The sequence below is a fragment of the Gymnogyps californianus genome, chromosome 3 (assembly GCF_018139145.2).
Source record: "Gymnogyps californianus isolate 813 chromosome 3, ASM1813914v2, whole genome shotgun sequence".
Lineage (NCBI taxonomy): Eukaryota > Metazoa > Chordata > Aves > Accipitriformes > Cathartidae > Gymnogyps > Gymnogyps californianus.
Genome location: NC_059473.1, coordinates 86,115,728 through 86,128,991, shown reverse-complemented (window position 1 = coordinate 86,128,991; position 13,264 = coordinate 86,115,728).

Here is a 13,264-nt window from a genome sequence, read left to right as displayed (position 1 = left end):
CGTGCATACACATTTGCAGGATCAGACCCTCTAGGCACACAGCAGGTTTCATTGCCCGGCATGTTGCTAAGTCACAATCTGATGTGAATTAAGGAAAGTGAAGAGAAGCATATGGTTACGTGGCAAGAGTGCTGCAGAATGGTTTAAATCACACCAAGGCTATAAAAATCAACTTTGTTTATGGAGTGGTACAGAGACCTATTGTACTTAGTATCGATCAATCCATTGAACACCTGATCCAAAATGTTCAATTGAAAGCTGGGGAAAAGTGCTAAACTGAACAACCTAAATAACCTGTGAACATGACAGTCATAAATCAACGACACACATAGTTAACCCTAACCAGTTAGCAAGTTGTCCCAATTATTAGCTGGGTTACCTGCTTAGGAGTTAGTTTACACACCCTTTCAGAATTGTATTAATACAGAAAACCCCTTTGCGCTGAACGTTCCTCGGTGAACAGAGTACCAGGCTCACTAAAGCCTTTCTCCCCTGCTTCTATGCCAGGTAAACCTTGCTTGAATATCAGTACGGACATTTGAAATTAAGAACCAGGCTTACAAAAAGACACACTGTCAACTTCAGGGGACTTAAAAAGTGTTGCTACAAAAGATGTAGGATCCACTTTTCAAAGGTGCTTTATTCTGCATGGAGGGTTATTCACATCTGTATAGGCTCTGCCAGACACTGAATCTTTCTGATGACAGTGTTGTTTTGCTACTTTTGTCCACAGGCTTTTTGCAGACTTGGAAGGACCATGGTTTGCTGGCCCATCTTGTCTTATACATGCCTGGCCACATTTGCCTTTCTTTACTTCCTAAGGACAGTAAAAACGCTGAGTTTTTCAGGAAGGCTCACAAGAACTTCTTATTCCGTTAAACCATTTTGCTTAGCATTAATTACATTACACACCTCTAGTTCTTTGCTAAATTAGTCCTCCAGTAGCTTTTATATTATTTTATCCTTTTAGCTCAGGCTGAAAAGGCTGTAATTGCCTGGGTTACACATATAACTCAAAAAAAAAAAAAAATTGGTGTGATGTTGGCTTTTTTTTTTGCTGTCCGTTGGAACTTCTCCAGTGTTCTCAGGCTTACCAAAAAAGAATAGTCATGGTTTTGAAATTTCTTCAGCCAGCTTTTTTAAAGCTCTTGGTTGCAAGTTATGCAGGCCTGCTGATTTAATTTGTTATTTAACATTCTCCTGATTTACTGCTGGAATGAACAACATTGCACTGTCTTCTTACAACAGAAGTGATTTTGTCTGATTTTTCTTCAAACAGAGATCAGATTTATTTACAGAATGTACAGATTTTTACATATATTATTGACACAGCTACACTTCTGTGTAGTCAAGACCAAAATCTTTCTTGTTATCCTTAACTGATGAAAAAGCTTACTTCTTGCTTCCGTCCTTATCAATTTTCTGTAGTTCTTATCTTCTGTCTAATACTCATGACTTCTAATAAATGCCTTTTTTTTCACAATTATTTTGATTTACATAGCTGTTTTCACTTCTATGCAAGTCAACATTTAGGCTAGCCCAGCTTTCATTCTTTTTTTAAAACCTCTGGTAAAATGTTTTTAAACACTTTCCAGTTATTATCCACATTTCCTGTCTAATTTCTTTCTCCCAACTGATTTAGCTCATAATTGTTTTCAGCTTTGCAAAATTGGCTCTTCCAATCCATCAAGTATACATATTACTGGTCTGGACTTAATTCTGATTATATATAACAAACAGAAGCAAATCATGATCACTTTTATCTAAGCTACTGCTGATTTCTTTAGTCTAGTTCTATGATATTTTATTTTCAGCTATAAGGATAAAATAATGCAATACAGCATTCCAAAAGCGTTGGATGCAGCACTTTTTAAGGAGTTCATAATTTATTGCATATTCCAAGGATATATTAATTTGGTGGCATGAAAACTCCAAACCATACTATTCAGATTGAAGTGCTGACATTGCATGGTTTATTTTTCTTCTTGTTTTATGGGTGCTTACTTAAGGAGATAGTTTTCCTTTTCTTTTGGTAATTACTTGCAGAAGGCAGTAATAACAGGAAAAAAGCATACCTTTTTGTACCTCTTGTGTGACACACGGATCTACAGATTAAGAATTATTTACGTCTTTGAGTCTATTTCCTAGTTTTGTCATATTTCTTTTACCTTATTTTGATGACGTAACAGAATTTAGAAAGGACAGAACTAGCTTCCCACAGAATCATTCCCAAGGAAGGGGGATGGATTAGAATTGGAATATGTTTAACAACTCCATCCCAACTGACATTTTAAGAAGGGCATAATGCCTGTCTCAGCTTTTTATACTTTCTTGATGCTTTCCTCAATAGATTGCCAGATGGTAAAGTGGATTAGAGAGTCAGGCTTCAGTACGACACGTACCCTAGAAACCAGGAAACTGACTTCTGAGTGGGAGACACTGCTAATTTCAGTCGATCTAGGATCTGGCTCTGTATTATAATTGTTAATGGACAAAGTTAGAAATGACAGCCAACTTTGTGCCCTGAGCTAGGGAAGATGATCTCATTTTGAGTATGTTCTTCTTCATGTTTCCTGCTAGGGATTTTTTAGAGCACTTTGCAGCTACCTCATTTATGATTCTGTTCATCTTTGGTTTGTTGATGTTAAACACTTACAATACACTTGTGTATTTTTTAATTTGAAACCCTATTCTTTTTTGTGCAATTATGATTCCATTTTCCAAATTATATCAATGTTCAACAGTATTAGTCAATTTACATTGTCAAAAATGTATTGCATTTCTCATCGAAACCCTCTGTTTTTCATAAAATCACCTTTTTGCTTTAGGACCATCACTATAATTAATAACAATAAAATGGTATTTTTCTGTGGCCTCTAAATGCTCAAGCAAATGCATCTCTTGGAAAATAGAGATTTGTGAAATTACATTTTGATGAAAAATGTAGACTCGCTAGTGCCAAATGTTTCATGAATACATGTCAGTTTTTGCCACATTTTATTTTTGTTGCTTTCAAAAAGCTGAATATAAACTGTTCTGATCCTTCCAAAATAACAGATTTCTATTTATCTGTTTGAAGCAAACTCTTCTCCCTGAAAATTTTTTGTATTATCTCTTCTGTCAGAAGACTAGTGTGCTTAACAATGCAAACTTGATTAACTAATGAGATGGTAATTTGACATTCACCTCCTTTCACAAGCACCTAGCAAAATGAGAGCTGGGCAGACTGGTCATGCTTCTTGTGGTGACAATGTTGTGTCAGTAAGCATGGAGTGATGGACTGGTGATAGATGGAGAGATTAGACAGAGGGAGTCAGAGTGGTGAGACAGCCAGATGTAGCTTCTAGGCAATTGGGTCTGAAAAGCTTTGATGACCCTCACTGTACTGGGTGATGCTGTGCTCCAAAGGGAGGGTGAGAATTTAATACACAGTGCCTTCCTGATATCAAAGGACTGCAATAAATTTTAAAAACTAAGGTGATATCATTGTTAAGTGCCTTGCTCTGAGGGGCTGCCTTCTGGGCTTGAAGAATTTTGTTGGAAGCCCTGGGCTGTAACTGCTTGAGCAAGGAACTGTATTTGTTCATTGCAATATGATGGTGTTTAAACCATGGTTTTAGATGTAGGACTTCCTCTGATGATGTAAAAAACCATGTTAAGTAGAGATGGTGGAGGCTGTCAGTGGATCAGGAAAGTTCATGATATCAGTCTTTCTGTGGGACAGCTTGCTGAACACAGCCCTCTCCAGCTTGCACATTCTTGCGGGAGAGAAAAATCTATGGCTCAAATTTTAGCAGAGCCACCAAAACGAATTTCTGAGGATTATTTCCAGTTCAAAATTTGCATGATCCTTTTCCTGTGAATGTTTACCTATCCCCGAGTACCAGTACAACCTTGGAAAGCAAGAGGGTTAAAAAAATGAAGCTCTGAATTAAAGGGGGATCACACTGGGAATAACGACAGAGTGTACTGGGAGGAAGCCACAAGCTCACTCTTCCTGCACTCATCCATCACCCTGTAAGAGATGGGTGGTTATGCTGGTCACATACCAGACCAAAACATACTCATCCTCAGAAGATGTGCTAATGCAGTGTAGGGAGAGATTAACCAGGTGTATTGGGCCTGGCTGAGATGGAGTTAATTTTCCCCATAGCAGCCCTCATAGTTCTCTGCTCTGTATTGGTAGCTAGAACGGTGTTGATAACACACCAGTGTTTTGGATACTGCTGAGCAGTGCTCGCACAGCATCAAGGCTGTCTCTCCAACATTCCCCCCTCATCAGTAGGCTGGGGGTGGGCAAGATCTTGGGAAGGGACATAGCCAGGACAGCTGACCCAAACTGACCAAAGGGATATTCCATACCATATGAAGTTTGCTCAGCAATAAAAGCTAAGAGAAAGGAGAAGGAGGGGGGGCATTCGTTATTACGACATTTGTCTTCCGGAGCAAGTGCTATGCGGACTGAAGCCCTACTTCCCAGGAAGTGGCTGGACATCGCCTGCTGATGGGAAGTAGAGAATAAATCTTCTGTTTTCCTTTGCTTCTGCACACGGCCTTTGCTTTTGCTTTATCAAACTGCCTTTATCTTGACCCATGAGTTTTTTTCCATCTTATTTTCTCTACCCCCGTCCTGCTGAGGAGGGGAGTGATATAGAGCGGTTTCGTGGACACCTGATGTCCAGCCAAGGTCAACCCACCACACCAGGTCTGCCTGCAATATGCTAAAACATGGTTATTGTGCTACTTGTTTGGGTCACTGCTACTAAAGGCTTAACCAAATCACCTTCCAAAAGCTAACCCTGTTGACTGCTATATCTAATTTATTTTCCCTTGGTAACCCATCCTGCTTCACTTGCCATTGGATTTAGAACAAGAAGCTGTAGAGAGAGCACCGTAAAATCAGAGAATAATGTGACTTGAAAACGTGAAGGCTATTCCATAAATAAACATCTGACTTGTATAAGAGTCAGTCTTGCTATGGGAGTTAATTAACAACCAAGTCATATCTGTGCTCTTTACTGGTGGCTGCAGTAATCTTCTTGCTTGGTCCAAAGAGCTGAACATAAATAAGATTGTCACAAAGTGTATGGTGTGAAGGAAAATTTGGCATTTGGGAAAACAAATTTAAAGCAAGCCCAGAAGTATCACTGTGAAGTTTTCCCTTTGCAAATGCTGTCACTGTTGGCAGAAAGGAATCAAGAGGCTTGCTTACAATTTAAATGTGAGTTTGGTCATAGAGGACATTTTTTGCAGGGAGATGTGGATCAAATATGCCCACTGGGTTACAATTTTGAGACCACCCAGGCTTTTGCTAATGCTAGTATTTACATGAAAAGTTAGAAATAAGCTGCTCTCCAATTAGAAAGCCAATATCTAACTAGATGCTAACTTGTTATATACCCTGTAGTCTAAATGTTAATAGCTTTGACCTCCTTCAGTTTAATCTTAATCTCCTTGACAGAGCAAGTGAACTTTGGGTTATGCTTTACCGAATTGTTCCCTTTGTTTTCTTCCCCCCCTTATGTTTCCAACAGTGAGTATGTCACATATTGCAGACCCAAATGAAAGCCTGTCTTCTTTTTCAATCAGTCATATCACTAAGTATATGAGCAGAAAAACCCTTGTGATTGACACTGCTTCAACAAAAGCAGATTCAGTTTGCAGACGATAAGAGGCAAAGTCATACAAGCAGTGTTTACAAAGCAGTGAAGGAGAGAAAAAAAATTAATGATAAAAGGACTAATCTTATTGTTTTACTAGATGAGAGAATGGTTCTTTGTGTTTGCTCTAGCAGAAGCCCACAGATTGTCTCCCACCTCCCTTGTACACTTTTGGCAGCAAAATAATTTCCAGATTCTGTATCAAACACTGGCTGGTAGATAAAAAAAAAGACTCTGGAATGCTTGGGATGCCTCAGAAAGCAGAGGAGTGCCCGCACACGATAGCGCGGGTATGTGCTACCTACAGCATGCTATATAATTGAATATTATCTCCCTTATGAAGGGGAGATGAGGTATAAGAGCAAGGGAAACAAATGGCTTTAAAAGAAAAAGAAACAAAGCTATATGAAAACATATTGAACTGGCTGATCTCGTGTGTTTTCTGTAGTATGGTAATTTCACTACTATCAGGAGAGTTCTTAATGATTTCTTCCCTTTTAAGGAGACCAGACCCAAGTCAGGTCTAATCAAAAGGAGCCCCAGTTTTCAACCCATGCTCCTGGTGCTGGGGTGCTTGTATGGTAACATGGCCAGAACAGGGCACAGCAGCACCATTTCCATTTCTTGGTGTCAAATGCCAGAGGGGGATGACTGGGACGGATTCACAGAAAGGTGGAGTAGTTTATGTTGGAAGGGACTTCTGGAAGTCACATGGTCTGACCCCTGCTCAAAGAAAAGCTGACTTCAAAGTCGAATCTAGGCTGCCCAGAGCACTCCCAATATTCACTACTAGAAGGCATAGAGGTGACCCACTGGGGCTTTTTCAGGACAGCACATCCATACAGAAACCTGTTTTAACCTTGTGTGATGGCCACTATTGACTGCGCAGGAGGCAGGACAGAGAATTAAAATCCAGGACTATCTCAATGGGCAAAGGACAGCATGACCTTACTTTCCGGATCCTCTACTGTTCATTAGTTTCATGGCTTAATTCCTATCTCTTGCTAGCAGGGCCAGGCAGCTTTGTCCTTTCAGCAGCTGAAGTCACACTGCCTTACTACCGTTCACCAAAGGTTGCTGAAAGAGTGTTGCCAATTTCTTTCTCTTCAAGATGAAGCCTGCCAGCTCAGTTATGTCCTTCAGTGAGCATGAATACCTAGCTGTAAAATAATCAGTGGCCGTAGTCTTTATTGAGATGCAATAGGTTGCACATAGAGTAGGTGAAGTGATGGAAGGCAAGACTAGGCTGTTTTAGTGATTCTTCCCTAAAAGTGTTTACAGAGTATGCTCAGTGTGTCTATCTAATCTAACCGTCCCCATAGGCAATATGAGAAGCAGCACTAGCACTGAGGGAATAATACACACCTCAGGTTTCGTTGAAACATTTCATTTCATCCCATTCTGCCCCACTAAAAAGCCATTGCCACTTTTAAAGAACATTACTTGAGTTAAAGACAGGAACTCAGTTGGGAGATAAAAATTAACTCACCAAGTGATGAAACTCGGGCAATTTTAATCTTATCCAGAACGATTGCAAGTAATGGCAAATAATATAGTGATTTTCATAGTGAGAAAGAGCAAAAAAGGCATTCTGGCATGTATTTCTGAATCAAGTTCAAATTACTGGTGTTTAGCAAGTTACCAAACATCAGCAGAGCCACAGGAACTGTATCTACTTATGCTTTTAGCTTATGGAAAATGTGAATATATTTGGTTTAGTGTAAGCTTCTTTCTCTATGTGCTAAGATAAGCCAACATTTTAAATATATATATATTTGTTGCTGGTAAATGCTTGCATATGGATACATTTAACATCCTCACCACAGTTCAGAAGACGTACAGTGATTTGTTAATTTGTGGTAATGTGATCAGGTGGCTGAGCTCTATGTCACATTTGTGCTGCTTCACACTCATGACTTTTACTCTTGCAACCTTCCATGAATTAATAAATAAGGACCCTGGCAAACTAGGCTTCAATGATTTTTCCATGGAAACATCTGCATTGAAAAATAAAGCTGAGAAACATTTTGCATTGTCAATTGCTAACAGTTACAGTGCTCCTCTGGTACATTAGTTAGAGCAATTTGGGTTTTAGAACAAAAATGAGTAACTGTAACACAGGCACACACAATGAATATCAGGGAAATCAATCAAAGTGTAATAAACTTTTATTAAAAAAAGACATCGCCCTCTGGCAATTCATAAAACAAGTCCCCAAATCTGTATAGACAGTACAAATAAACATAAAATGATTCTTTAAGGGCATAATGAAGGGTTCTGTCAACAACAATAAGAAAACAAAGCATAGATGTATGTTTGTGAAAGAAATTGCACATTTTCTGTTGTTCAGAAAGCCTTCGGCATTTCTTTTTGATAAAAAAAAGGAGTACAAGATGCAAGAAATGAGTTCCCCATCTGAGCAATGTCTTTTTAGTCTCTGCTTCCCATTCTATCAAATTTAAGTTTATCATTGCTCTGAGTAGGTCTTGGTACTCTGTGAAGGTTTTGAACTTGCTACGACACAGCTGAAGTACTTTGAGCTAATCCTAAGTGTCTGGGACTTGGCCATATACCTAAGTTCAGCAGAGTCCACTCTTACACTGTGTTCCTAGTGGACTACTTCTGAAAGATAGAGGCCTCCATGTTGCTTAAGCAATATATTCCAAGATAACATTTTTCCAAAAATTACAGTTTTTAATTCTATGAAACATTGCCGGTATAATGTATGTTATTAAAATAACTGTTCTTTATTTTGTTTTCTTTTTGAGTTCCTTTTAAGTATAAGGTTACCAAAGCCCTACATCATATTTGGGTCAAAAGATGATTAGTTGAAATGGGATGTTTATTTAATAATTATCCATGGAAAATGAATATGAGGGCAGAGGGGTGAATTGCAGGTCACTTAATCAGACTTTGAGCCTGATATTAATTGGACACTTGGATTTTGCTCCTCACTCACAAAAGACTGTGGCTTTTGAACTAATAGGACCTAAAATGAAATGGAGTCTCTTACTGTATCCTAGGAGGTATTTATTTTAGAGCGGGTCCAAACCATAGGGAAAAAACCCTCCATCATGAAAGAAAAATGAGTGATACCTGAATGTTTTCTGAAAAACTGAAGGGAAAAACAAGGCTTAGAGCCCAACACTACAAAGTCTTTGGTGCATCTTCCATCTGGACCACACTGAACTCTGCACTGCTGAAATAGAAGTTGGAAAAGATCTACCTGGTCATCACATCAATCCCTCTCAGATACATGGTATATCTACTTACATTCCCTCCCTCTCATCCTCCTTCCCTCCTTCCTTCTTTTCTGCCTGCTTTCCTCGTTCTTTCCTTCTTCTCTTCCTGCCTTTCTTCCATTCTCCTGAATACCTTAATTCCCTTCCTTGTCAGGATTCAAACAAGAGGGAAATTAAAAAACATTTCCAATGAAAAAAAGTCTTTTTTCTTAGAACTTGTCTCAGTTGCCTACTCAATGTTTTCTTCTCATCTGCTGATCCTAGTAACAACTCTCTGGGTCACTGCAGGCAATTTCTTCCCTGTGTTGAAGCCCTTGAGAATTTCCCCTTAGTAGCTGCATAAGAGTTTCATTAGCCTCCAAATGTTTTCAAATTTTTTTCCACATCCTCATATCCAGGTACTCATGATCCACATGCGATGGTTCCCTCTCTGCATCAGATACCTGAAAGTGCAACCTTCCTACTTCAACAGTTATTGTAAAGCCACAACGCTAGTACTCTGTAGTTTATTGAGAAGACTCAGGGTTTTTTTTGTGTGTAACAAATGAGTAAGAGCATTACACAACAGAAAAATTGTGGTCTGCAATTTCAAATCAGTCTGAAAACATTAAGTGCCAAGTAACTGTTAAATATGTAAACATTAGTGCGGTTGATCTCTGACAAATCTTGAAATGTAAAAGCTAAGGCACATAAACGCACACCTGTCTGTCTGCATGTTCGTATTGCAACTCAGTTGTTAATGACCCTGGGTTTCTTTTAAGAGGAAATTTTGTATTTCTTGTGAAACCTTAACTCTGGTAACTTTTGAATGGCTAACTGGGCCATTCTTCTGTTTTTTTAATATCATACCCTCTGCTCCTTTTAATATTATTATTGATATTATTATAAGGGAAAGGTTAGTGTTATTATTATTGAATGCAATGCAAACATATAAAGAAGTTGCCTTACCTTCAAGGACAGACCCAGAGACTTGAAAAAAAATTAGAAATTCATGCAATCTTCTAAATCTGAATGCTGTTTGACATTCATCAGAGCCAAGAAGTACTCAGTACGTTTGAAGTCAAGGTGCCTAAATATGGAATTAATAGCTCAGTATGAGGCACCTCTTTTGAACACCTGAAGGTTATAAGAAATGAGGACAGGGATCTAGAATGCAAATTGTTATGTGGCTGTTACCGGCTGCTGTTGTAATACGCAAACTTTATTATTATGTTTGCCAGGTAACTGCAATCTTTAGAGAGACCAATAACATATCCAGGGTTTATTATTGTTGTATTTATAGTATTAAGGATTGATGGAACTTGAATTAAGATAAGGCACTTGGAGCAGTAGGTATGACTGTATGCAGGAGACTTTGGAAGCTGATGAATCAGAACACCTACACTAGAGCTTGCAGAGATCATGTGTGGATTTGGGATCCAAATTTCCTTTGTTTCTTAGAAGGAGAGTGGGAGGTCAGATCTCCAGCTGTTTACTGGAAGCCACATGGATACTCCTCAAAGCTATGGCCGGTGACAGAAGGAGTCCAAGAAGACTCATGGCCAAATACTGCAGGATCCTATGCATTGCTACCCACATGAATTCTGCTCTTGGCTTGTTTTGGTGGCCCTCAGCCCTGCCCTGCCCTGCTCCAGCTCATCTCCATACTGCTCGGACATGGGGAAGATGAATTGACCTCTACTCATGAGACAGCAATGGACAGAACTTTGCAAATTGTGAGTTCCTGCTGGACTCTAAGGGGGAACTGATTTCCTTTTCTCTGTTTACATATTCCGTTGTGCCAAAATGGGCTTTGGTATCAGCAGCGCAAGTTCGTTCAGGAGTGTTTACCTTATCAGTACTGAGTTTTAACATTCTCGTTATACTGTTTGGATACTGCAGATTCAGCAGTGTGCTTCACGAAGCAGAATAAGCACCTTCAAAGGATTGCATTGAGAGAACTGAGGGGAGACATACCAAACACAAACAGCAGAGCTGGTGACATACTATTCTTTCTTTGTGGCTGAGGATAGTTGGGTAGGTTACTTAAGCTTCAGAGATGTCTGGGAAAACCAGCTACTAATTTTGCACTGTGACACCTTGACAGCAACAAATTCTTGCTGCGTATTACCAATTGATATTCAGTCCACCTTCTCAGGGGTGACTTTAGACAGCAACGGAGCCAGGTGCTGATAAATGAACATGGGAGCCACGGAAAAGAGGTTTAAATCTCTCTTGGGATGTGCTGCATCATGTGAAAAGGTGAGAAAAACATACTCCATCTGTGAGGTGAGGAAATAAACATGGCACTGAGCTGCTACTGTGAGTCTGTGTGTGTGAGAAGTATATTAAAACCCTGTCAAGCAAGGGACCTGGTCTGTGTAAAGATGCTCTGTTTTGTTTCCTTGCCTAAAATATCTGTAACCCTAGCCCCTAGTTGAGAAACTCCGATCCATGTGACAATGTTTGAGGTCTACAATGAGGATGTGAGAAAATCATAGATGAGACCCAAGTTTTTATTTTTAATTTTTATTAATTATTTTTCTAGTTGTAATTTTATTAATTAGCAAACCTATAAATGTACAGAAACTTGTATATAATGCATTTCGTTGCTCTCAATCATTTCTATTCTGACTCAATCCTACTCATTCTTTGAAAAGTGTGTAAAACCTTGGGGGGATATATGGTCAACTATTTCCTAAATTATAGCATTATTTCCTTGTAAATTAGGTTATAGTTCACTAGAAGGTCCTGTAAAATGAGTTTAATAAGCATCCCATCTAGTTTAGAAATGGTGTCAGAGGATAGCATAAAGTAACTAGTGAATTTAATTATAACTTCAAAAGGTTAAACCCTCATAGTATAAGGAACTCATTAGAACTCACTGAAGTCAAGGGAAAGACATACTTGCACATTTGTGGACTTCAGGGCACACCCCCCAAAAGGGAATGATTTGAAATGTCACTGAAAATGCATTAGACCCTTGTTTAGTATGAAAGCGTTGAGAAACTTGTTGATCTAGATCACGCTTGTTGGTATTAGAAATGTTAAATGATGAGCAAAAAGAAGTGTGTATACACGTTTATCTATTTGTGTTCTTGTCCCTTGTGGTAGTTTTTTTAGATTAGAGCTTGTAACCTATAGAAGAGAGCAACTTCTCAGGGGCTGCTGCATTCCCTTCTTCATACATATGATGGATTGTATGAGGTGTAAGCAGAGCTTTGACGTCGTTCTTCACATGCATGTGTCCACAGCTTCGTTTGCTAGAGCAGAGGAAGAAAAAATAATGATACCAGGAATATGTTCTGCATAGTAGAGAGAAACCTGGAGGCACATCTGCCTTCCATAACAATGAGCTGCTCTCCTGCTCGCTTGTGGCAAAGCCATTACTGAGCCCTGAAACAGCCGTAACCTTCAGGTTCTTAAAGCCAAGGTCTGAATCAAAAGAAATATCAAGATCCCCTCAGACAGTGCTTCAGTGTGGATATCAGATGGTCAGTCTAAAATCCTTTGAAGAGCCCTCCCACATTCCAGGGTAGCGGTGCAGGCTAATAACAGTGCCAGAGATGAAAGGTTTGGGAGGTTTGATCCGGCAGCTGGAAAACAAGTTGTACTGTGGGAGGCTTACAGAGTTCAATCTCTTCAGCTTATCTGAGAGAAGACTGAGAGGCGGCTTGATAATTATGTCTAGGTACTTACACATGGAAAAGAGATCCAATAGCAGGGACTTTCTGAGCTTGTTGACAAAGACCTGACAACAGGTCTGTGGCCGAGAGTTAGACAAATTCAGCCTTGAAATAGGTCATAGCTTTCTAGCAGAGAGGATAATTGAACTAAGTAACAGTCGCCTAAAAGGGCTGGAGCGGGGACAGGACAGGGAAGACTCAACATGGATTTAGATCTTTAAAATAAAAGCCAAAATCTTTCTAGGAGATAAGATTTAATCCACTCTCTGGGAGAAATTCTGCATCCAGTAGGTCCAGGGGCTCAGGTGGAATAGTTGTGGTGGTCCTTTCTGACCTTAATGCTTGTAAATGTATGAATCCCTTATTCATGTCATCCTTTCGTGGCCCAGGGAAACGATAGTAAGTTATGCACAGCTCTTAGAGTGCCCATAACACCTGGAACTCTGTGTTAAGACAACCACTGCAACCAAAGCTTACCAAGACTTCAGGGGATCAGTGAAGAGTAAGGATTTCCATTGTGCACTGGGCAGATGTATTATCAGGGCTCATGTCTTAATTTGCCTTTATTTCTTTTTCACCTCGTTCAGAAACATCAGAGGTGGCTGCAGCTGGAGACAGGGCAACAGATGGGCAGACTGCAGATGCTGGATTCTATTTTCCACTTATTTACCCAACAGATCTCCAGATTTGTATTTTC